At 47.8% G+C, this 24,130-nt stretch overlaps 1 protein-coding gene across 6 annotated transcripts in view; it reads right to left on the bottom strand.

Moving 5' to 3' along the window:
- LOC144761611 (potassium/sodium hyperpolarization-activated cyclic nucleotide-gated channel 1-like) overlaps nt 1–24,130 on the bottom strand; it is a 1,852,618-nt gene that overhangs the window by 551,154 nt on the left and 1,277,334 nt on the right. The gene's annotated exons all lie outside the window — the stretch shown is intronic.

The following is a 24,130-nucleotide window of genomic DNA, read 5'->3' as shown; positions in this document are numbered from 1 at the left end:
AATTGCCCTCACTGGCATCATCCCCACCACCTGCCTGGCCATGACCACTCACCTGTAGACCCTGCACTGCAGTGGTGACTTGCTCCAGTGCCCTAGCGAAATCCCGGCAGCATTGGACAATTTGAATTTGCATCGCTAATGATCGACGCGATAGCTGGGGGGTGGCATTCCCAATGATGTGGTTGGAGCGTGTGTACGCTGACAGGCGGGTCAGCAGGTGGTGGTGGCGGCGGCGGTTGACATCCTGCTGGGATACCAGGGCCTGGCTGTTTTCCCGAACAGAAGCGGTCATGCTTTCCATGTTGTCACTTAGCTGTCCCACATTACGTGCAGTCTTGGCAAGCTGCAGGTGGATGGCTGCCAAGTGATGTGCCTGCTGTTGATGCACACTGAGCATCCGACGCTCAATTGACCGGCCAGGTACCCGGACATTCGCCCCCCTGCCGGCGCGGGGTGTTGTGTTGCGCGGCTCCCTCACCAGTCCGCTGGACTGTGTACGAACAGTGGCTGTGCGCCTTGTCTGCTTCCGTGCTGCAGCTGTAGTTGCCAGTGCCACTGACATGGGTGTAACTGGGGGTGGTTGTGGCGCACCTATTGTTGCAGGGGTGGCCCTGTCCACAGGAGCAGGTGGTGGTACCACTGCTGGTGGCTGTGATGGTCCTGGTTGAGGGTTAGGATGGCCCTCTCCCTCGGTGTCCTCGGGATTGTCCTCAATGTGAAGGGCCTCACTATCGGTGCTGGGTTGTTCTGCCCCACCTGCGATGTAAATGGGACGGTGATTAATGACATGTTTCTTGCACATGGGAGGTTGCTACATGCATGCAGGCTAGCATTCCCTGCCTTGCTTTAGGAATGACTATCACTGGACAGGTCTGGCTGTATGGGGCTATCTGGAAAATGTGGTCACACTACAAGTCCCACAATGCAATTGGGCTTTTCTGGTGTGCATGGCCTGCATGACTGGGGTTTCTAATGGGTAGCTCGGGAGTCATGGCCATTGTTAGGGGACAGGGTCGCAGGCGCATGGCACTTACCTTGGGATTCTTGGGTGGGTCGGGAGGAGTCCAGCCGGGTTACCCCCACGCATGCCTCGGGATTCAGGGTGTCCTCCACAAGGTCCTCCAGTGGGGTGTTGGGTGGTACAGTGGGCTCGCCTCCTCCGGTTCCCAGTCGCTCCCCCAGCCTCTCAGCAATTCTCTCCTTGGCACGCCCTCTGAGGTCATACCACCTCTTTTTCAGCTCCTCTATGGAGCGCTGGGTCACCCCCACTGCGTTAACTTTAGCGCGGATGCGCAGCCAAATGCACCTCTTCTCCGCCTCAGGCACCCTCCTTGAATCCTTCCCAAAGAGCCGGTAATGGTCTTTGGTTACTCCCTCTATTAAATATTCCAATTCCTGCTCGGAAAATTAAATTTTTCGTTTCCTCCCTGAGGCACTGCTCCCTGCTGCTTCCTGGGACATTTTCTGGGGTGGGTTGTCTCCTGATGTGCAGCTGAAGGTGGTCTGTAGTGGAGCTCTGGCCACTGATGCTTCCACTTTCAGGATCAGTGTGCTGAATGAGGGAGGGAACTGCCTGCTTCCTGGTTGTGATGTCATCACTGTGCTCGAAATGCGACTTCCCGTTTTTGTGATCTCGCAATTAGCGAGATCGCAATTTGCGATTTCGGTAACTGCGGGATCGCTATTTCTACACGGAAAAGGGCCGATTCTGCGATTTAGTTTGCGATTATAGCAAAATCGTAAACGGCTATTGCGGCCGATTGCGATTCGCTTTTTTTACTTGCATTTCTTCATGAATCCCATTCTGCTAATTCTGAATTGCGATTTGGTAATTCTCGCAATTTAGAATTCACAGAATGTGGCTTTGATGAATCTGGGGGATAATCACATGTTTGTTTGAACAATCCGCGCCACCAGTAATGCTGCTGTAAGAGAGACACAGTCGCTGAAATGCCGGCATGCGCCGAGGCCATACCCTCGTGAGCAGCTGTTATCAAGGAAAGTCTGCGGTCCGCGTTGGGAATCAATCTGTCACCAACGTTTTTAATTCTCATACCGGGAACTTTATCAGGACTTAAATGATAAGAGTATTTAGAAGGGGAAGCTCTAGGGTAATTACCTCCCTCTCTGTTGCAGCAATGGCTACTAAGATGTCATCATCTATCTTACTTTCGGAATGTGTAACTGCTGCTACTACATATGTTGCTACTGCTGTCTTCGCTGCTTCATCAGCAAGACAGTTACCAACAGCGTGTACTCCTACGCGCTAGTGACCAAGAGTATGAATAACAAACACGAGCGGCAGCCGTTCTTTAAGCTTTTAAGCTCAGCCACTCGAACCCATAGCATTTTGTGTTTGATTGTGCTACCTTTGGAATCACAATATTGAGTCCAAAAGAATAAATTGTCATTGTACGACTGTACACAGTAGTAAGAGTCACTTACAATAAGAGTAGTCACACAAGGGTCAGCATACTCCAGTGCAAGCACCAGAGCACGTAGCTTTGCCAACTGGGCGGTACAGTCCCCTAATGTCTGTGTATGCACGACATTGGACTTGAACTCTCCATTCACCATTGTACCCATCACTATTGCGCAGGCCGCTGAATAAGCATGCATTCATCCTATCGCCCGTTGTGCCGATCCGTCAGTGTAAATGATACAATGGAAATCCTCCGGGATGAACGAATTCATAGTGCAAGTACTCCTGTGTTTGCAAAGAGGAGTCAAAAATAAATGTGACATCCGGAGACATCAAGGATGTGGCCCACTGTATCCAACGAGGATGCAAAGCTTTTGAATTTGGTACACTGGATTTCGTCACTGCCTCTAGGGCAGGATACGGTGTAACAACCAACATGCGTTTCCCCTGCGACAGAGCTCTCTGTTTAAGGATCGCCATCTGCACTGCAGTCAAAACTTTTTTGACAGAGGAAAATCGCATTTCAGCCGAAGTGCACACGTGTGACTTGTAAGCAATAGGGACTGTGTCACCTTCATTAAATGTTAGGTATGTGCAACCAACTGCGCCTGGCACAATTCTTATCACAAGGTTAGTGTGGTTGTCACAAGGCAGTAAGTATTTAGATTCAAGAAGATCAGACTGCAAAGATTGTAGTATAGCTGAATGTTCAGGCAGCCAGCAAGATTTGGTAAAAGTTGGTTGTATCAAGGCATAAAGCAGTTTGATACACTGGGCATAATCGGGAATGTAAGTACACCCGAAATTCAGAAAACCCAGTGAACATTGTTGTTTCTTCAGAGTTGTAGGAGTGTGCAACTGTGCACATTTGTCCAAGAAGTGAGGTGCTAAACCTCGACCTTCATTGTTGAGCTCATAGCCCAGGAACAACACTGTGTACTCTGCAATGTATGATTTTGCAAAGTTAAATTTGTAACCGAAGTCCGCAAACAAACAAATGATGCAGGCAACACGACACAGATGCGGCCATAATTAGTCGTCTGTGAGATAACATATGAGCATGCATCAGGGTCGAGTCCCTCTAAAAGAGAGACTATACGAGCGGCAAAGACGCCTGGGCTGTTTTTGTAGCCCATGGCTAATCTTTTGTACTGTTTTTGTTTGCCGCCACAAGTGAACGCTGTCCATTGACTACTAAGAGAGGACAGGTTATGCTTAAAAAAGCCATTGGATATCTCAAGTGTGGTCTTAAACCGTTCACGCACAAGACTATCCACAAGGGCAGAACTGTGAGTATTCAAGTGCCGGTAATCCAAAACTAAGCGGTACGATCCATCAGGTTTGGTCACAGTAAAAAGGGGATTATTCATGGGTGACAAACATGTCTCAATTACACCTTGATGTTCCAATTGTTCAAGGATTTCTGCAACTGGAGCTTTCGCTTTACGCTACATGGGATATTGGGTTGAGGCTGTGTAGCATAGACTGCAATGGTATCTCATGTCTGGGCGAAAGTTTATCCCATCCACATTGAGTACTGTACAAAGCCGGTGCAAGCACCTTAGCCCACTCTTCTGCAAAATTCAGCAACTGTTCTTTCGGCACAGTGTGTGCGAAACTATGGAGGATTACCTTTTTCCCTCTCAGAGCGGCCAGAACGAAAGGTGGGGGCCAGTCTGCCTCCGCTAACAAAATGTCATATGTAGAGGTCAGATTTTCCCCAAAAATCCTTTTTATTTTACGCTGTATGTCACCTTCAATTAAAAGGACTATTTCATATAGTCTGTCAAGGGGAGCCACTCTAGTGTCAGCTGTTTCCACAGTGATGAACGTGTCAGTTGCTGTCGCCTTCAGATACGGACGCAGTGCTTGCCGCACTACTGTAATTTCCACTGCGCTGTCTAGCAGCGTCAGCTCCCATGTCAGGTTCCGAAGCTGTGTTCTCACTATCTGTGGCATACCTTGCTGTTAAAGCGGCAACTTTCTTTTTCTGAAACTGGGGGCGTTGATGTTGAAAGTCGTCCTGCTTGTCTTTACCTTCAATCTGGCAGGGCTGCTCACGACCTTGGGGGACACCCCGGTCTCTGCCGTGTTCTCCTCCACCAGTTTGTGAGACTGATGTTTCCTGCAAAGAACCAGGAGAACGTTGATCAGGAACCTGAAATCAGTCAGGTGACTTAATACTAGCGCGGTCATGCAAATCATATGTGCGCTCAGTAGACACAGGTATTGGTGTTGTAGGACGTGACCCCTGTTTCTGTTGCTGATTCCCCTGTTTTTTACTTTTCCGATTCTGTTTTGGAAAAACTGGACGGTCGTCTTTATTAGACTTAGCCGTCTGAGTTTGCTGCTGTGCTGCTGTTTTAGCAAAAGGATTAACACCCAAACTATTGCGGCCAATGGTCTTATAAGCCTCCGCAATGATTTTCGGTAACTGCTGGGGCTTATCGGCATCAGGGACACCGTGTAAAACACCTGGAAGTTCACCACATCCCCCTTGACATTAGCAAGGATGAGATCGGAAACTACGTCAAACACTCCAACGAGTCTCATTCCCAATTCAACACCTGCCTCCGGACCGCGTTGATCCTGAACACGGTTGATCACAGAGTGCAGGACAGACATAGACGGCGTGCCGAAGCACTTTGCATAGAGTGTCGCAAATACTTTACCCCAGGTCTCACAATCGTCTACCTCTGGCACTAAGTTTTTCTGCAAACTAATGGTCAGAATCCTGTGGTTCTCAGCAGGAGTCGTGTTAGGAAATACTGCCTCCAGTTGGTCAAATTTCTCGGCAAGACAAACAAAGGCATATCAGTTGTGGAGGGCAAGTGTTCCTTTGCAAGACCTTCAGGAGTCTTTTGTAGGTTCTGTAATACAGCAGAATGATCATCTACGTCAAAGGGTGCGGGAGACGCCGCCATGTCTAGACCCTCAAGGTCCGGAACAAACATTTTTATGCCAAAGAGCATTTCGTATGGGGTCCACCCACCCTGAGACCTTCTAGGAAGATAATTAAGTGCACGTTGAACGCTATAGAGATGGACCAGCCAGTTCCTGCCAGTACCTAAATCCCTAGCTTTCAAGGATAACTTTAAGTCACGGTTCATTCACTCCACAACGCTATTACCCTCAGGTCTGTATGGAGACGAAAATTTGACTTGGATCCCCAATTAACTCATGGCATCCTTGTACGCCTTAGAGGCGAACGCTGGTCTCTGGTCTGAATGATGGGTGCCACATGCAAAAATTCCCACAGAGACACGCAAATCCCTGATGACAGTTTGGGCATCAGCACTCCGCTGCGGCCATAGCCAAATAAAGCGTGTGCACGAATCCACTGCAACTAAGATGTATTTACATGCAGTATTGAGGAGAAAGGACCGCAGTGATCTAAATAAAAACACCCAAGTGGTTTATTAGTTATGTACAACTGTGTCTAGGGCGGGCATGCAGCAGTTGAAGGTTTGATCTGCTGGAAAATTTCACAAGTAAGGACATACAGCCAGATTCGTCAAACAAAATTGCGATCGCAATAGCTGCGAATTAGCTATTGTGATCGCATTAAATGAAATGCAATTCATGATGTAAAATTTGAATAAATAGCAATTTCGCCAAATCCATAATGCGAATTTGCAAAATAAATTGCAGAATCTAGGTGGAACCCCCTTTGCGAATCAGAATGAGCGAGATTCCAAGTATTGTACGAAAAATTTTGCGATTTTGTAAAATACTCCCAAAGCCAATTCATGAAAGATCGCAGAATCGCTATTTGCGAGGCGCAAAATAAGGAGAACCCAAACCAGGTGGTAACCATGAAGTCAATAAAAAAACGAAAAAAAAAAACAAACTAGCCCCAGGTGCAGGCCTGACCGAACACACTTAAGGAGACACAGTAGGAGCATGAGGACTTTCACAATGCCAGGACTCTACATGGTGGGTCAGGCGGCGAAGGCTCCAGGCTGCAGCAAGGAACAGACGCATTCCCGACCACCCAACAGGACTTGGATCAAACCAAGCTAGATTATTACAACATTGCGCAATTCCCCCATGTAATTGGATGCATTGACTGTACCCACATCCACATATGCCCACCTGCACAATCAGAATGCATGTACCGGAACCGCAAGTGCTACCACTCCCTGAATATCCAGATGGTGTGCAACGCTAAGACAATCATCACGGATATAGTGGCACAATACCCGGGGAGCACACATGACTCCTTCATATTCCGGCACAGCGGCTTGCACAAACGACTGGCCAGGGGAGACTTTGGGGAAGGACACCTACTAGGTAAGTACACATGCCAACAAATAGTACCTTGCGACCATGTAGTTGCGCATAACAGGCACCCACCCTCTGCTCCTTTCATTCAGGTGACAGAGCCTACGGTCTCCGTGAGTACCTCCTCACCCCATACATACCTCAACCCTGCCACACCACAGCAACGGCGTTACAATGCAGCACACATCCGCACAAGAAATTGCATTGAGCGGACATTCCGGCTTTTGAAGAGCCAATTCCGCATACTTCACAAGACTGGTGGGGCCCTCAAATACCAGCCTGAGGTCTGCTGCCGCATAGTGGCCGTGTGTGCAATACTCCACAACATTGCTACCAAGCGGAGGATACCTGTAGAGATCTCTGGCAGTGAGTCGGAAGGGGACAACCGCCCACCTGCACATGTATGTCATGCATGAGGGGAGAATCCTGCTGAAGGACACAGGCGCCGCAACCAAATCACAATGAACTGTTTCTAGTGCACCCACTCCCCTCATCCAACACTTCACTCATGCATGACAATTGAAATAATGACATGAGTCAGATTACCTAGTGCATAATAAATCTTATTGTTTTCTTCACAATAATGTAACATCTTTTCTATAAATTGCATGAGAGCTGTATTGATTCATACATCCCCATGTATGTGAGGAGGGCATGATTGTTTCATCAGCATGGCCCTGCATGTGAAATAATAAATAGACAGTGGCGCCTCCGGGTGGACGCTCCCAGTCGCCTTTCGACCTCCTCCACATCAGCATTAGCCCGTCAGGCTGCATTTGGCCTGGTGCTGCGGCGGGGTACCGTCACCAGCGGCACCGACATGCTGCTGTGGCTGGAATTGCCCTCACTGGCATCATTCCCCACCACCTGCCTGGCCATGACCACTCGCCTGTAGACCCTGCACTGCAGTGGTGACTTGCTCCAGTGCCCTAGCGAAATCCCGGCAGCATTGGACAATTTGAATTTGCATCGCTAATGATCGACGCGATAGCTGGGGGGTGGCATTCCCAATGATGTGGTTGGAGCGTGTGTACGCTGACAGGCGGGTCAGCAGGTGGTGGTGGCAGCGGCGGTTGACATCCTGCTGGGATACCAGGACCTGGCTGTTTTCCCGAACAGAAGCGGTCATGCTTTCCATGTTGTCACTTAGCTGTCCCACATTACGTGCAGTCTTGGCAAGCTGCAGGTGAATGGCTGCCAAGTGATGTGCCTGCTGTTGATGCACACAGAGCATCCGACGCTCAATTGACCGGCCAGGTACCCGGACATTCACCCCCCTGCCGGCGCGGGGTGTTGTGTTGAGCGGCTCCCTCACCAGTCCGCTGGACTGTGTACGAACAGTGGCTGTGCGCCTTGTCTGCTTCCGTGCTGCAGCTGTAGTTGCCAGTGCCACTGACATGGGTGTAACTGGGGGTGGTTGTGGCGCACCTTTTGTTGCAGGGGTGGCCCTGTCCACAGGAGCAGGTGGTGGTACCACTGCTGGTGGCTGTGATGGTCCTGGTTGAGGGTTAGGATGGCCCTCTCCCTCGGTGTCCTCGGGATTGTCCTCAATGTGAAGGGCCTCACTATCGGTGCTGGGTTGTTCTGCCCCACCTGCGATGTAAATGGGACGGTGATTAATGACATGTTTCTTGCACATGGGAGGTTGCTACATGCATGCAGGCTAGCATTCCCTGCCTTGCTTTAGGAATGACTATCACTGGACAGGTCTGGCTGTATGGGGCTATCTGGAAAATGTGGTCACACTACAAGTCCCACAATGCAATTGGGCTTTTCTGGTGTGCATGGTCTGCATGACTGGGGTTTCTAATGGGTAGCTCGGGAGTCATGGCCATTGTTAGGGGACAGGGTCGCAGGCGCATGGCACTTACCTTGGGATTCTTGGGTGGGTCGGGAGGAGTCCAGCCGGGTTACCCCCACGCATGCCTCGGGATTCAGGGTGTCCTCCACAAGGTCCTCCAGTGGGGTGTTGGGTGGTACAGTGGGCTCGCCTCCTCCGGTTCCCAGTCGCTCCCCCAGCCTCTCAGCAATTCTCTCCTTGGCACGCCCTCTGAGGTCATACCACCTCTTTTTCAGCTCCTCTATGGAGCGCTGGGTCACCCCCACTGCGTTAACTTTAGCGCGGATGCGCAGCCAAATGCGCCTCTTCTCCGCCTCAGGCACCCTCCTTGAATCCTTCCCAAAGAGCCGGTAATGGTCTTTGGTTACTCCCTCTATTAAATATTCCAATTCCTGCTCGGAAAATTAGATTTTTCGTTTCCTCCCTGAGGCACTGCTCCCTGCTGCTTCCTGGGACATTTTCTGGGGTGGGTTGTCTCCTGATTTGCAGCTGAAGGTGGTCTGTAGTGGAGCTCTGGCCACTGATGCTTCCACTTTCAGGATCAGTGTGCTGAATGAGGGAGGGAACTGCCTGCTTCCTGGTTGTGATGTCATCACTGTGCTCGAAATGCGACTTCCCGTTTTTGTGATCTCGCAATTAGCGAGATCGCAATTTGCAATTTCGGTAACTGCGGGATCGCTATTTCTACACGGAAAAGGGCCGATTCTGCGATTTAGTTTGCGATTATAGCAAAATCGTAAACGGCTATTGCGGCCGATTGCGATTCGCTTTTTTTACTTGCATTTCTTCATGAATCCCATTCTGCGAATTCTGAATTGCGATTCGGTAATTCTCGCAATTTAGAATTCGCAGAATGTGGCTTTGATGAATCTGGGGGATAATCACATGTTTGTTTGTACAATCCGCGCCACCAGTAATGCTGCTGTAAAAGAGACACAGTCGCTGAAATGCCGGCATGCGCCGAGGCCATACCCTCGTGAGCAGCTGTTATCAAGGAAAGTCTGCGGTCCGCGTTGGGAATCAATCTGTCACCAATGTTTTTAATTCTCATACCGGGAACTTTATCAGGACTTAAATGATAAGAGTATTTAGAAGGGGAAGCTCTAGGGTAATTACCTCCCTCTCTGTTGCAGCAATGGCTACTAAGATGTCATCATCTATCTTACTTTCGGAATGTGTAACTGCTGCTACTACATATGTTGCTATTGCTGTCTTCGCTGCTTCATCAGCAAGACAGTTACCAACAGCATGTACTCCTACGCGCTAGTGACCAAGAGTATGAATAACAAACACGAGCGGCAGCCGTTCTTTAAGCTTTTAAGCTCAGCCACTCGAACCCATAGCATTTTGTGTTTGATTGTGCTACCTTTGGAATCACAATATTGAGTCCAAAAGAATAAATTGTCATTGTACGACTGTACACAGTAGTAAGAGTCACTTACAATAAGAGTAGACACACAAGGGTCAGCATACTCCAGTGCAAGCACCAGAGCACGTAGCTTTGCCAACTGGGCGGTACAGTCCCCTAATGTCTGTGTATGCACGACATTGGACTTGAACTCTCCATTCACCATTGTACCCATCACTATTGCGCAGGCCGCTGAATAAGCATGCATTCATCCTATCGCCCGTTGTGCCGATCCGTCAGTGTAAATGATACAATGGAAATCCTCCGGGAGGAACGAATTCATAGTGCAAGTACTCCTGTGTTTGCAAAGAGGAGTCAAAAATAAATGTGACATCCGGAGACATCAAGGATGTGGCCCACTGTATCCAACGAGGATGCAAAGCTTTTGAATTTGGTACACTGGATTTCGTCACTGCCTCTAGGGCAGGACACGGTGTAACAACCAACATGCGTTTCCCCTGTGACAGAGCTCTCTGTTTAAGGATCGCCATCTGCACTGCAGTTAAAACTTTTTTGACAGAGGAAAATCGCATTTCAGCCGAAGTGCACACGTGTGACTTGTAAGCAATAGGGACTGTGTCACCTTCATTAAATGTTAGGTATGTGCAACCAACTGCGCCTGGCACAATTCTTATCACAAGGTTAGTGTGGTTGTCACAAGGCAGTAAGTATTTAGATTCAAGAAGATCAGACTGCAAAGATTGTAGTATAGCTGAATGTTCAGGCAGCCAGCAAGATTTGGTAAAAGTTGGTTGTATCAAGGCATAAAGCAGTTTGATACACTGGGCATAATCGGGAATGTAAGTACACCCGAAATTCAGAAAACCCAGTGAACATTGTTGTTTCTTCAGAGTTGTAGGAGTGTGCAACTGTGCACATTTGTCCAAGAAGTGAGGTGCTAAACCTCGACCTTCATTGTTGAGCTCATAGCCCAGGAACAACACTGTGTACTCTGCAATGTATGATTTTGCAAAGTTAAATTTGTAACCGAAGTCCGCAAACAAACAAATGATTCGGGCAACGCGACACAGATGCAGCCATAATTAGTCGTCTGTGAGATAACATATGAGCATGCATCATGGTCGAGTCCCTCTAAAAGAGAGACTATACGAGCGGCAAAGACGCCTGGGCTGTTTTTGTAGCCCATGGCTAATCTTTTGAACTGTTTTTGTTTGCCGCCACAAGTGAACGCTGTCCATTGACTACTAAGAGAGGACAGGTTATGCTTAAAAAAGCCATTGGATATCTCAAGTGTGGTCTTAAACCGTTCACGCACAAGACTATCCACAAGGGCAGAACTGTGAGTATTAAGTGCCGGTAATCCAAAACTAAGCGGTACGATCCATCAGGTTTGGTCACAGTAAAAAGGGGATTATTCATGGGTGACAAACATGTCTCAATTACACCTTGATGTTCCAATTGTTCAAGGATTTCTGCAACTGGAGCTTTCGCTTTACGCTACATGGGATATTGGGTTGAGGCTGTGTAGCATAGACTGCAATGGTATCTCATGTCCGGGCGAAAGTTTATCCCATCCACATTGAGTACTGTACAAAGCCGGTGCAAGCACCTTAGCCCACTCTTCTGCAAAATTCAGCAACTGTTCTTTCGGCACAGTGTGTGCGAAACTATGGAGGATTACCTCTTTCCCTCTCAGAGCGGCCAGAACGAAAGGTGGGGGCCAGTCTGCCTCCGCTAACAAAATGTCATATGTAGAGGTCAGATTTTCCCAAAAAATCCTTTTTATTTTACGCTGTATGTCACCTTCAATTAAAAGGACTATTTCATATAGTCTGTCAAGGGGAGCCACTCTAGTGTCAGCTGTTTCCACAGTGATGAACGTGTCAGTTGCTGTCGCCTTCAGATACGGACACAGTGCTTGCCGCACTACTGTAATTTCCACTGCGCTGTCTAGCAGCGTCAGCTCCCAGGTCAGGTTCCGAAGCTGTGTTCTCACTATCTGTGGCATACCTTGCTGTTAAAGCGGCAACTTTCTTTTTCTGAAACAGGGGGCGTTGATGTTGAAAGTCGTCCTGCTTGTCTTTACCTTCAATCTGGCAGGGCTGCTCGCGACCTTGGGGGACACCCCGGTCTCTGCCGTATTCTCCTCCACCAGTTTGTGAGACTGATGTTTCCTGCAAAGAACCAGGAGAACGTTGATCAGGAACCTGAAATCAGTCAGGTGACTTAATACTAGCGCGGTCATGCAAATCATATGTGCGCTCAGTAGACACAGGTATTGGTGTTGTAGGACGTGACCACTGTTTCTGTTGCTGATTCCCCTGTTTTTTACTTTTCCAATTCTGTTTTGGAAAAACTGGACGGTCGTCTTTATTAGACATCGCCGTCTGAGTTTGCTGCTGTGCTGCTGTTTTAGCAAAAGGCTTAACACTCAAACTATTGCGGCCAATGGTCTTATAAGCCTCCGCAATGATTTTCGGTAACTGCTGGGGCTTATCGGCATCAGGGACACCGCGTAAAACACTTGGAAGTTCACCACATCCCCCTTGACATTAGCAAGGATGAGATCGGAAACTACGTCAAACACTCCAACGAGTCTCATTCCCAATTCAACACCTGCCTCCGGACCGCGTTGATCCTGAACACGGTTGATCACAGAGTGCAGGACAGACATAGACGGCGTGCCGAAGCACTTTGCATAGAGTGTCGCAAATACTTTACCCCAGGTCTCACAATCATCTACCTCTGGCACTAAGTCTTTCTGCAAACTAATGGTCAGAATCCTGTGGCTCTCAGCAGGAGTCGTGTTAGGAAATACTGCCTCCAGTTGGTCAAATTTCTCGGCTAGCCAAACAAGGCATATCGTCCTTATCTTGGGGGCGCTTGCCCATAACCGAATTCACCATGATGGGACTAATTTTAATCCCGGCCGGGCCACTGGTTGTGCCACATTACCAGGTGCCCCCACCTGGATGTTGCTGGAAACGTATTGCACTAAAGCCTGATGCACTCCGACTATTGAGGCATAGAGTACACGTAACTCAGCTATAGTGACTGTCAGATAATGCGGATGCGGTGTAAACCCGTCCAAAGCTGGCCAAGTAGCCCCAGGAATAGACAAGAGACCTAACCGAACCGCCGTTACCGAGTGGGGAAGGGCGCCATTTAACCAAACTTGATGCTGCCAAGCTGTGAGAGGAATTTCCTGTGTCCTATATGGTGAATACACATTAGCTGTGGGAGTGTAAACATGAAACGTACCACTTTCCGCATTTACTGCAGGAAAAATAACCCATGAGTAGAAAAGCTCAAATGGGTATGCTGCCTCAGCACTCACCACAAAAAGAACCGCCATGTCTTCAACGAGCACCCCAAAACGCTGTCAAATGATTGAGGACAGTCACCCGACTATGCAGGGCGATATCAACATCACCCATCAGGACACAGTAGAGAAAAGACAATGCAAATGAATTGTAGCACAAATGGGTTGTAATTCAAAGTATGAACCTTTTCAAAATATCAAGCTTGAATAAACCTATACTTAATCCATATAGGTAGGTTAATCCGTCACCACTGTCAAACCGGAAACAGGAGTGAGGGTGTCGTGGACTGTTATATACACTACTCGAGAGTCTCAAATATAAGACCACATCGTTAGGTACGCCATGTTGCGGGGATTCTGCTCATGCACAGAACTGTGCACAGAGACCCAGGACCTCAGTGAATTGTGGTGTAGCAAAAAAACTCACCTCAGTACCTAAAACCCCTAACCGACTAGCATCAGTGTCTCATTAGCTCTCTGTCCTATAGCGAAGTTACTAATGATTAGACAACCCAGAACATGCGACTTCGGGTACTCTCAGGAATGGTGGGAATCAAGACAATCTTTCATTTTATTCTCTTATCAGTCCACAACATGAGTAAATAGAGACACAGAAAAGTTTAAAATGTTTATTTTAACGACGTGCTCCAAGATGCAGTATTTTTGCTACAATAAGCAGGCATATGATTAAAACTAATACGATCATCATTGTTACAATTCCATAAAACACAAAGGGAGAAAACATATTATAATGATAGTGGAAACAGGTCCTATAGCGCCTTGTGAGCCACCCTCCCCTGCCAGGAACTAGGTTTTATAATAATAATAGAAGGTCTCTTAGGCTTGAATGGGGAACCCCATACCTCCAAGATCAGCAGAAGTGAATCACATCAGGATCAGCAAAGCTCTCTCTCACTGGAAAAGAATTTTCTCCTAGTCCCCAAATCATGCATGCAGTGCAAATTTAAAGGCGCTATAATTTCAGTTAGCTGCAGCTGTGTTCATGTTCTGTCTTGAGCGTGAGCCGATCAACCCGAATAACTGTATACATTGTTATGGTGACCTTGAAGGCTTCTGTTCACAGTGTGCAGACAGAGGTCGCAATGTAAGTCTAGGGATGTTCAAAACAAGCCGTACTCATGCGTGGAAAAATCAAGCTGCCTAACTTACAACAACAGTTACATGTAGTGTTGTGTACAAAAAGCTGCAAAGTGGAAAATGGTGTTTAACTTCTAATAAGCTTATGCTAACATAGCAATGTGTGCAAGCAAGGCCCTGGCTTTACTACAAGAGTTGAATAGATGTTAGGATGAAATAACCTATAGTTTCCTAGAGAGAGGGTACAACATCTCATTAATAGAGGCAGCTCTGAAAGCAGCAAACAAAGAGAGGGGGAAAACAATTTTATTTTCTAAAGCTAAAATTAAGGAATGGGAAGAACAGGCACCAATAAGATGTTTAACCACATATAATGATCAGGACAAAGAGCTCAGAAGCTTATTGAGAAAGAACTGGCATGTAGTAAAATGGGATCCAGTTATAGGCAAGTTATAACCCATACACCGTCTGATTAAATATCGGAGAGCCCCCATCCTTAAAAGATGCGGTCGTAAAAAGCAGCCCGAAACCTTTTTTTTCATTTTTTTTTTCAAAAACCTTTTTTGACAAATTCAGCATATACATAATACACTTTAGCATCAGATTAGATCATCGTACGCAGCAGGTCATGAACAGAATATCATAGACATACAATCACACACAAGCCTAATTTTGTGCAGCACGGCTATGGCAACATAAACAACCCAATGCTAGAGGAGATGATGTCACCGCTGTAAAGGTAGGGGCAGGCACAGTCAGAGGGGGAGGCAGGAACGTGGAGGGAGGCATTCACTGACCAGCAACAGCGGCCGCCGCGGGCGGAGTGCCGGCGGGGAGTGCGGGGGAGGCAGCATAGCTCAGAAGAGGTCGGAAATAAAGGTATGTCACTAGGGGGCCCCATATGTCTATTGGACGGGATCGGGCAGGCAGTAAGCCCCAAAATTCGGATAACAAGGTCTGACATCTCGGAGCATCTTCAAGCCAGTGAGAGAACTGAGGCACCGGTCTGCGACCCCAGCACATGGCCACCCTACGCCTAGCCAGGACAAGCAGCATTGAGTCCGGGCAAAATTTGACACAGCCCAGCCGGCTGTACCGGTGCAGAGATAATCTCAGAGATCGCTGCGCATACCGCCAGCCAGTACTCTGACACCTTTGGGGACAACCATGATAGATTAATAAAATCCGCAGCAGGGGCAGCACAGCGCATGCAACTGTCATTAGGTATGAGTCCCAGTTTATGAAGCTGAGCAGGGGTACGGTATAACCTAAGCAGATAATTAAAATGTATAAGACGAAGCCGATAATTAGGTGATAATTTCTTTGTCTGGTTGCAGCAATAAAGCCAGTCAGCCTGAGCAATATCCATACCTAAGTCCTCGCCCCAAGCCAGGCGTGCGTGGTCAGTAGAGATGGAGGTGGACGATAACGTGAGGGCATATCATTTAGTCACCAACTTACAAGGAGTGGGGGATGTATATATAAAGTCAAGGGCAGACATCAAAGGTGGAGGCTGGGGGAACGTCGGATGCAACTCCTTGCAAATAGCTTGCAGCTGGTAAAAAAGCAATGTGTCCATCGGACCAGAGGAAACAGGGAGAGAATAGAATGTGTCTCTGGGATAAAGATCTGCCAATGTTGTCAGCCCTAAGCAGGTGGCATGTTTAGACATGCCAGTTGGCTGGAGAGGAGGGAAAGCAGGATGGTGTATAATCGGCATGACGTTAGCCGATAGCTTCGGAGCATTGGAGAGACAGCGCAGTCCGGACCAGGACCAAAGCAGGGTCTCTACTGTGTCTACCTCAGCACGCGGGTGACTCGTCGGGGCACACAGAGCAGTGGTCAACGGACAGGGATTAGCGATGTCAGCCTCAACCGCCACATGTGGCTGATAAGAAGAGGGGTGAATCTAAAAATGTAAAAAACTGGCCTGAGCACTTAAAGCATAAAGCTCAAAACTAGGAGCGCTCATAACGCCTACCGCCATGGGGAGAGTGAGAATATCGTATGCAATCCTGAGCGGTTTGCCATCCCAGACGAGAGAGATGATCAAGGAACAAAGTTTTCAAAAGAAATGGGCAGTGAGAAGAATGGGGATATTTAAAAAAAGGTAAAGGAATTTCGGGAGGACCACCATCTTGGCAATGGCTATGCGGCCAGCAAGGGACAGTGGGAGTCGGTTCCAGTGAGGTATTTTAAACTCTAGCCAGTTCACCGCACGCCCGAAGTTGGCTCTCCAGAGGTCATCCAGGTCCCTGCTAAGCCAAATACCTAGATAGCGGGTGGGGCCCAAGGCCCAAACAGAGGGAAAATCCGGCTTGAATGGTTTGGTCTGTAAGAGAAAACAACACCGATTTGCCCCAATTCACCTGTATGCCTGACAGTCTGCCAAATCGTATTATCTCTCGCACAAGAAGGCTGTCTTGGGGATGTCAGACATACAATGTAATGTCGTTGGTATACATGGAGACCAGGAGGGAGCGGGCCGAAAAACCTATCCCCTTCTGAGTATGGTGTTGCCGGAGTCTGGCCGCAAGAGGCTTCATTGCGATGGCGTAGAGCATGGGGGACAGCGGGCATCCCTGCCGAGTGCTGCTCTGCACTCAATTAAAATAGGATCAGATATCTGACCAAGACGGGCGGAGGGGCGAGTGTAGAGGAAAGATATCTTATGTATGAACATATTGCTAAATCCAAGGCGCGGTAGCAGAAAAAATATAAAAGGCCCCTCCAGTGTATGGAACGCCTTGGTGGCATCGAGTAGGGCGACCACAGTGGGAAGGCTAGGATTAATTTGATGAAGAACTGAAAAAATAGTCCTAAGGTTGTGCGAGGTGGCCCGGCCAGGGATGAAACCAGACTGATTGGGGAGAGCAATGAGGGGCATGAGGGGAAGAAGGGGGAGGCCAATAACTTAGCAAAAATGTTGTTGTCAATATTAATGAGAGAGAGGGGGGGCCATAGGAATCGCGGCAGTCAGTTGGTTTGTCCGGCTTAAGGAGTAGCGTTATCATCGCCTGGCGGAGAGATTGCGGTAAAAGGCCATTATCAAAGGAATCATTATACATGGCAGCCAGATGTGGCTCTAGGAGCAAAGCGAAAGTTTTTATAGGAAGAGGCTGGAAGGCCATCAAGAGCGGGGGCCTTATCACTGGGTAGGCTGTTTATGGCAGCAAGTATCTCTTCCCTAGAAAATGGCACATCCAAAAATTAACGATGATAGTCCTCCACCAAACTAACTCAAGGGTATCAAAGTATTGTTCAAATGCCTCGCGCGAGGGAGGGGAGCCGGCGGTATAAAGTTGCGAATAGTAGTCCATAAAACGAGTCTTGATTTTGCCAGGGGAGGTGGTTCTAGTGGGGCCACCATCTCGGAGAGCCACAACATACGGCGCAGCCTGTGGGGGGGCGTAGGAGGTTGGCCAAGGTCTTTCCAGGTCGATCACCGTCACCGAAGCGACGACTCCGGCCTCTTTACCAAGGAAAGCGAGTTCCCTGTCAGCCTCTTCAGCAAATTCAGTAAGCTTTACCCGTAAATGCGCATGGGTCTCAGGCCCGGGGAGGACCGCCTGAGCGGCATCCAAGGCCTTAAATTCCGATTCCAGCTTATCCAATGTGGAGTGGATGGACCGAAGGACTCCGGCTTGTTTGGAGATACACTTGCCACGTATTACTGTTTTTGAAGCCTTCCCACAGGATGGAAATAGAATCCCCAGAACCAACATTTAAATCAAAATAGTTGGTGATCGCTGTTTGGATCGCGTCACAGAAGACGGAATCACGGAGGAAGCCGCCATGTGAAAGCGTGCTGTGAGGAATGAGGGAGACGGATACAGATTTGGACTGGGGCATGATCTGAGAATGTGCGTGCCATATGAGTAGCGGAGGTAAGCCAAGTGAGAACATCCGGTGAGGCGATCCATAAATCAATACGGGACAAGCAGCCCGAGCTCCAGTGAGCCCAGAGATAAACCTTGAACAAAGCTGGTTACGACCCCCACAAGGTTTTAGGAAGTGCACACATTGCAGGGCATGCAGCATAGGCCAGAATACTATGACTTACAACATCCCATTAGGTAGAGGGGAGGTGAAAATTAAGAAGGCATTCAATTGCACAACAGATTTTGCTGTGTACGTCATAACTTGCACTTGCAACTTAGGATTCGTAGGCAGTACTACATTCCCAGTTCACAGATGAATTTTCCAACACATGAGAGCGATCACCTAAAGGGATCGTACTTACCCAGTGTCACGCCACTGTGAAGTACTTCATCAAAATGACCCTGAGCAAATAAGATACTTTGTAATCGATGCAGTACCCTCAAGTCAACGCTGGGGTGACCACACAAGATTATTAAGAGAATTGGAAACAAGGTACATAATCATGTTTGATTGCAAAATTCCTAATGGGTTAAATTATGATGAGGAATTGCATTCCTGTTTGTAAATATGAGATATCTCTGAGTTGCGATTATGTCTCCTGACAAGATCCCTCACTACTTGGGTTTGTTTATTTTTATTTATTTATTTTTATTTATTTTGAAAGTTTTATATAGCGCGAACAAGATCTTTGCAGATAACAGAGCGCTTTACAAAGGCAAGTGGAAGGGTAGGGAAACAAGGGAGCATAGTAGGAAGGTAGGGCATCAAGTTAATGTAAATAATACAAATATTACATTTAGTACAGGTATGAGGTAGCATGGCATAGTTGGACGTAGGTCATCAAAACAATGTAGCTAATACAGAAATAGAAGATAATACAGATATGAGGGAGCAAGAATCTAAACACTTTAGTCTAATACAAGTAAAAACACATGTGCATAGGAATCGGACCGGGAATACTGATCAACGCATTGTAGATCAAACGTAGTTGTTCAAGTGTATTTAGCCATAAGGATATTTTTGACTTCTTTCTTAAAAAGAAGAGTGGAGGAGAGTGGAGGAGATGAGTCTGGTTTCAGGAGGGAGTGCGTTCCAGATCCTAGGCGCCATTCCTGAGAAGGAGCGTTTGTAAGTTTTTTCCTTCCGGAATCTTCGAGGTTTCAGCAGTAGATTGTTTGTGCTTCTGGTGGTTCTGGACCCGCCGGAAATTGTCAACTTATGAGTGAGGTAGCCAGGTGATTTCAGGTGTATAGCCTTGTGCGTCATGCAGGCAATTTTCAGCTGTATTCTGGCTTCAAAAGGCAGCCAGTTCAAGGATTTAAAGTCAGGGGACATATGCGAATGTTTTTTTGATCCAGTGATGAGTCTTGCTGCCGCGTTTAGTGACGCTCTGATGGGTGCGGTTGTAGTTAGGGGTAGTCCGCAGAGGGCCACGCTGCCGTAGTCTATGCGAGGGATGACTAGTGCTTGTACTACGGTTTGGAAGTCTTTTGCTGGGAGGAAGGGTTTAAGTTTCCTCAAGGTATTTATTTGGAAGTTCGCCCCCTTAGTTGCCTTGCTGATATGCCGCTGCATGTTGAAGTTGGTGTCAAGTGTTATGCCTAAAGATTTTGCTGAATCCACGATGGTCGGTTGGACATTGAGTGCTGTAAGGTGCTTAAGCCATGTTTGTGCGGCAGATGTTTTCGTGGGAGGTGAGATTAGGAGGAACTCAGTTTTCATAGCATTGAGTTTGAGGTGGTTATCGGCCAGCCAAGATTGGGTGCTTCTGATCGTTGAGTTCAGACTCAGGATGTCTTTGGGGGATTGTACCTTGAGATATAGTTGAGTGTCATCGGCGTACATGTGAAAGTGTACATTGGATGCTTGTAGCAAGGTGGTGAGAGGTTCCATAACTAGGTTGAACAGAGTAGGGGATAGGCAGGATCCTTGAGGGACACCTAGCGATACCGGTACTGGGGAAGACATCAAGTTTTTGCTCTTGAATTTTTGAGACCGGTTGTGTAGAAAGGAAGTGAACCAACGAAGAACAGTCCCAGAGAAGCCCATTCTTGTGTTTAAGAGTTCGAGTAAGTTCTCATGTTTCACTGTGTCGAATGCTGAAGAGAGATCAAGAAGGATGTGGAGACAGGTATCATTTTGGTCTAAAATTTGGAGGGCATCGTCAATTATGTGAGTCATAGCTGTTTCAGTGCTGTGCCCTGCTCGGAAGCCTGATTGATGTGGGTTGAGAAGATCAAACTGTTCTATGTGCTTTGTCAGTTGTAGTTGGACGCATTTTTCTAAAAGTTTGGCGAGAGTGGGAATGTTGGTGATCGGACGGTAATTGCTTAGATCAGTGGGGTCGGCTGTTGGTTTCTTCAGTAAAGGTGTAACTTGTCCAACTTTGAGGGAGTCAGGGATGGTTCCTTGTTGAAGTGAGCTATTGATAATTTAAGTCCAGAGTGGGAGGAGGAAAGGGATGAAGTCTTTTACGGCGTTAGCAGGGAGAGGGTCAGTGAGGTGATTGGATGGTTTTAGGGTGCTGAGTATTCTGTCAATTTCTTCTTCAGAGTAGGTGTCAAAGGATGACCATGTCGCATTGTTTTTTAGATTATTGGGTGTAATGCAGTTGGGTATTGAGTAAAGGCTTGCGTCCTTGAGGAGGTCAATCCTTATATTGTCAGTTTTTTTGTTAAATAAAGCCGAGAAATCTTCACATGAAGGAGTGATGCTCATCATGTCGACAGCTGGGGGTTGTTCCTTAGATTGAGATCGGATTAGCTCGAACAATTTACTTGGACGGTTTTTTGCTTGGTCTAGCTGGAGTCTGAAGAACTCTGACTTTGAGCGTTTTATTTTCCTGAAGTATGCGTTTCTCTTTTTCCTCAGAGTTTTTAGGTGCAATGTTGAGGGGGCAGATCTCCAGGTGCGCTCTGCCATTCGCATAGCCCGTCTGTCTTCATTGAAACTCCCGTTGTACCAGGGGTTGGATATCTTGGTGGATACTCTTTTCAGTTGCAGTGGAGCGGCCTCATTGATTATTGAGGCCAAGGAGTTGAGATAGTGGTCAGTTAGGTACTGAACGTCAGTAACGCCGGTAGGGGGGAGTAGGAGATTGCAGCTGTTAGGGGGTAGAGAGTTTGGATTGAGTTTCCTCAGGTCTCTTTTCCAAACTTTTGGCATGGAGTATTGCACCGGGATGCGTTTAACTTTTTCCTTGATGAGGAATGTGATAATATGGTGGTCTGACCAGTCACAAGGTTGGATTGAATCAAGTTGAATGGTGCCTTCTTTGGAGATGACAAGGTCGAGAATAGAGCCTTTGTCATGTGTCGGAGTGTTGCATATTTGAGTGAGGTCAGAAGCGTTAAGGACATTTTTGAGGCTATTAACTACTGCGTCACTGCAGTCATTCCAGTGGAGATTGTAGTCGCCAAGGTAAATTTGTGTGTTTTGCCGTCCTGAGTTGATTGACATTGTGTCCATGAGTTGTTGTGAGAAGACGAGGTTGTCCCCCAGAGGGTGGTATATAATGTGCAGTGAACATACAGGTTTGTTCTCACTGATGACATCAAGGCAGAAATATTCACAGGAGGTAAGCGAAGGGGCGGTGACTTTATTAATTGAGAGGTTGCTCTTGTAAATGCAAGCGATTCCGCCACCTGTCTTGTTGGACCTGTCAAGTCTAGTGATGCAGTAGTTGGGGGGACTAGGATATCCATGATAGGATTGGAGTATTCAGTTAACCATGTTTCAGTCAGTATGGCCAGGTCAAGGTTCATAGACATTTTGAGGTCAGCGACCTCCGACGAGTGTTTTTGGGCCGATCTACAGTTGAGAAGTGTGCATTTGAGTTTAGGGGTGCAAGGGGAGGTGGAAGGGTCTATAGTGAGAGGGACTTTAGTGAGGTTGTTGGGAACGGAGCCTCTGTTGCTATGCGTGGGGTGCCTGATAGGGTTGGAGAGAATCGTAGGAATGGAAAGGTGTGTGGTGGCTAAGATGTTCTGGGTTGCCGGGACATATGTGTTGAGTAAGGTGTGTATGTCGCGGTCCGAGAGAGTCTTGATAGCGCGCTGGGGGCGGTTGGAGGTATTGCGAGAGGAGATAGAGGTCCCATGTAAGGGGTGAATCGGATGTGAGGGGGCGTTGTTTATTCGTTGAGAGGTGGTGGTGGGAGGGGGGTGCCTGCGGTGCGTGAGGAGTAACTCTTTGAGCGTGTGAATTTCTTCTTTCACTTGGAGGAGGGTGGTCATGATTGTGTCCAGCGTGCAGTTGGGTATGGGGTTGGTGTTATTGGGAGGGTAATCAATGGAGGGGTGAAGCAACTGGTCGTTGCGGGGGTGCAAGTATAGTAGAAGGGGGTGAGAGTGGGGGGAGATGTTGAGGGAGGAGTGGGGGCCAGGAGTGGCGGGAGTGCTAGGAGTGGGGGGGGAACGATTGAGGGAGGAGTGTAGGCTGGGAGTGGCGGGAGTGCAGGGAGTGCAAGAGTGAGGGCTAGGAGTGGCGGGAGTGCAGGAGTGAGGGCTAGGAGTGGCGGGAGTGCAGGGAGTGGGGGGGGAGATGTTGAGGGAGGGGTGTAGGTCAGGAATGGGTTGAGTGCAGAGAATGGGGGGGCTGTTGAGGGAGGGGTGAAGGCTAAGAGTGGCGGGAGTGCAGGGAGTGGGGGGGGAGATGTTGAGGGAGGGGTGTAAGTCAGGAGTGGGTTGAGTGCAAAGAGTGGGGGGGAGATGTTGAGGGAGGAGTGGGGGCCCAGAGAGGCGAGAGAGCAGGGAGTGGGGGGAGAGAGGTCACGGCGGGAGGGGGAGCTAGGAGAGGTGGGAGTGCAGGGAGTGGCGGTGGTGGAGAAAGTGGGGGGGAGTTGGGATGGGATAGGGTCGAGATGTGAGGGTCAGAAGCGGTGGGTCGTTCTGAAACGTTAGTTGGAAGTGTGGAGTTCTGGCTCAGTTGGATTGGAGTATGTGTGTGTGTGGAGGTCCGACTGTTGCAAAGGTGCTCTTTGAAAGTGGGGAACAGGTTGTCGAGTAGTTCCAGGTTCCTGTCTGTGGATTGAATTAGGACAATCCCGTTATTGTAGATAGTAATGGCTGTTCTGCCTGGGAAGAGTTGGGATGGTGCGATGGAGAGTGTCAGTCCATGAGCGGATTTCCTGATGGTGGAGACGTTGAGTAATGTAAGGAACGCTTTTCTCTATTGAGCTCTGCGTGCGGTGTGGAAGATGATATCGGTGTTCAGGGCATTTACCGTTGAGAAGTAGGTGTCGGCAAAGGGTGTTTCAGGGTGGGACCTCAGGAAGTTGTGTTTAAAGCGTTTGGTGAGTGCGGGTGGGTAATTTATTTTATATGTGTGCTAGCCGCTGTGATCCATGTTAGGATGGCGTAAGGTGGGTGTGGGAGAGTGAACAGAAGAGATATACAAGAGTACAGATAAATGTAGACAATAAGTTACATGGGTCAAAAGAGACACTAGTGAGAGATCACAATATAAGTGGTAGCAAATAAGTGCATTACAAGAATAAAAAGTGAAATGGGTGCAGCATACACAAATATACACTAACCAGATATGAGTATAATACAGATGAAATACTGGAATAAAATATAGATGCCAACAGCAAGTTAATGCGTCAAGTGACACTAATGCGCAGCCAGAAATATATGAGGTAGCGATCGGTGCAAAGTGAAATAGGTGCAGGTTAAAAATATCCAAGGTACAAGTAGAAGTATAATACTGCAATAAAGGCAGATACTCTAACCAAAATATGAGATGTAGCAATTGGTGCAGTCCAGGAATAAAGAAAGTGACATGGGTGCAGCTTACCAAAAAAAATGCACAGAAATATATGCAATACAAGAATACAAAGTGAAATGGGTGCAGCTTATAGAAATGTACAGTATACAAATAGAAGTAGAATACTAATGATATATCGGACCAAAA

Source organism: Lissotriton helveticus, chromosome 6, assembly GCF_964261635.1.
Source record: "Lissotriton helveticus chromosome 6, aLisHel1.1, whole genome shotgun sequence".
Lineage (NCBI taxonomy): Eukaryota > Metazoa > Chordata > Amphibia > Caudata > Salamandridae > Lissotriton > Lissotriton helveticus.
Note: the sequence above shows the minus strand (reverse complement) of the source record. Positions and strands in the feature narration are given on the sequence as shown.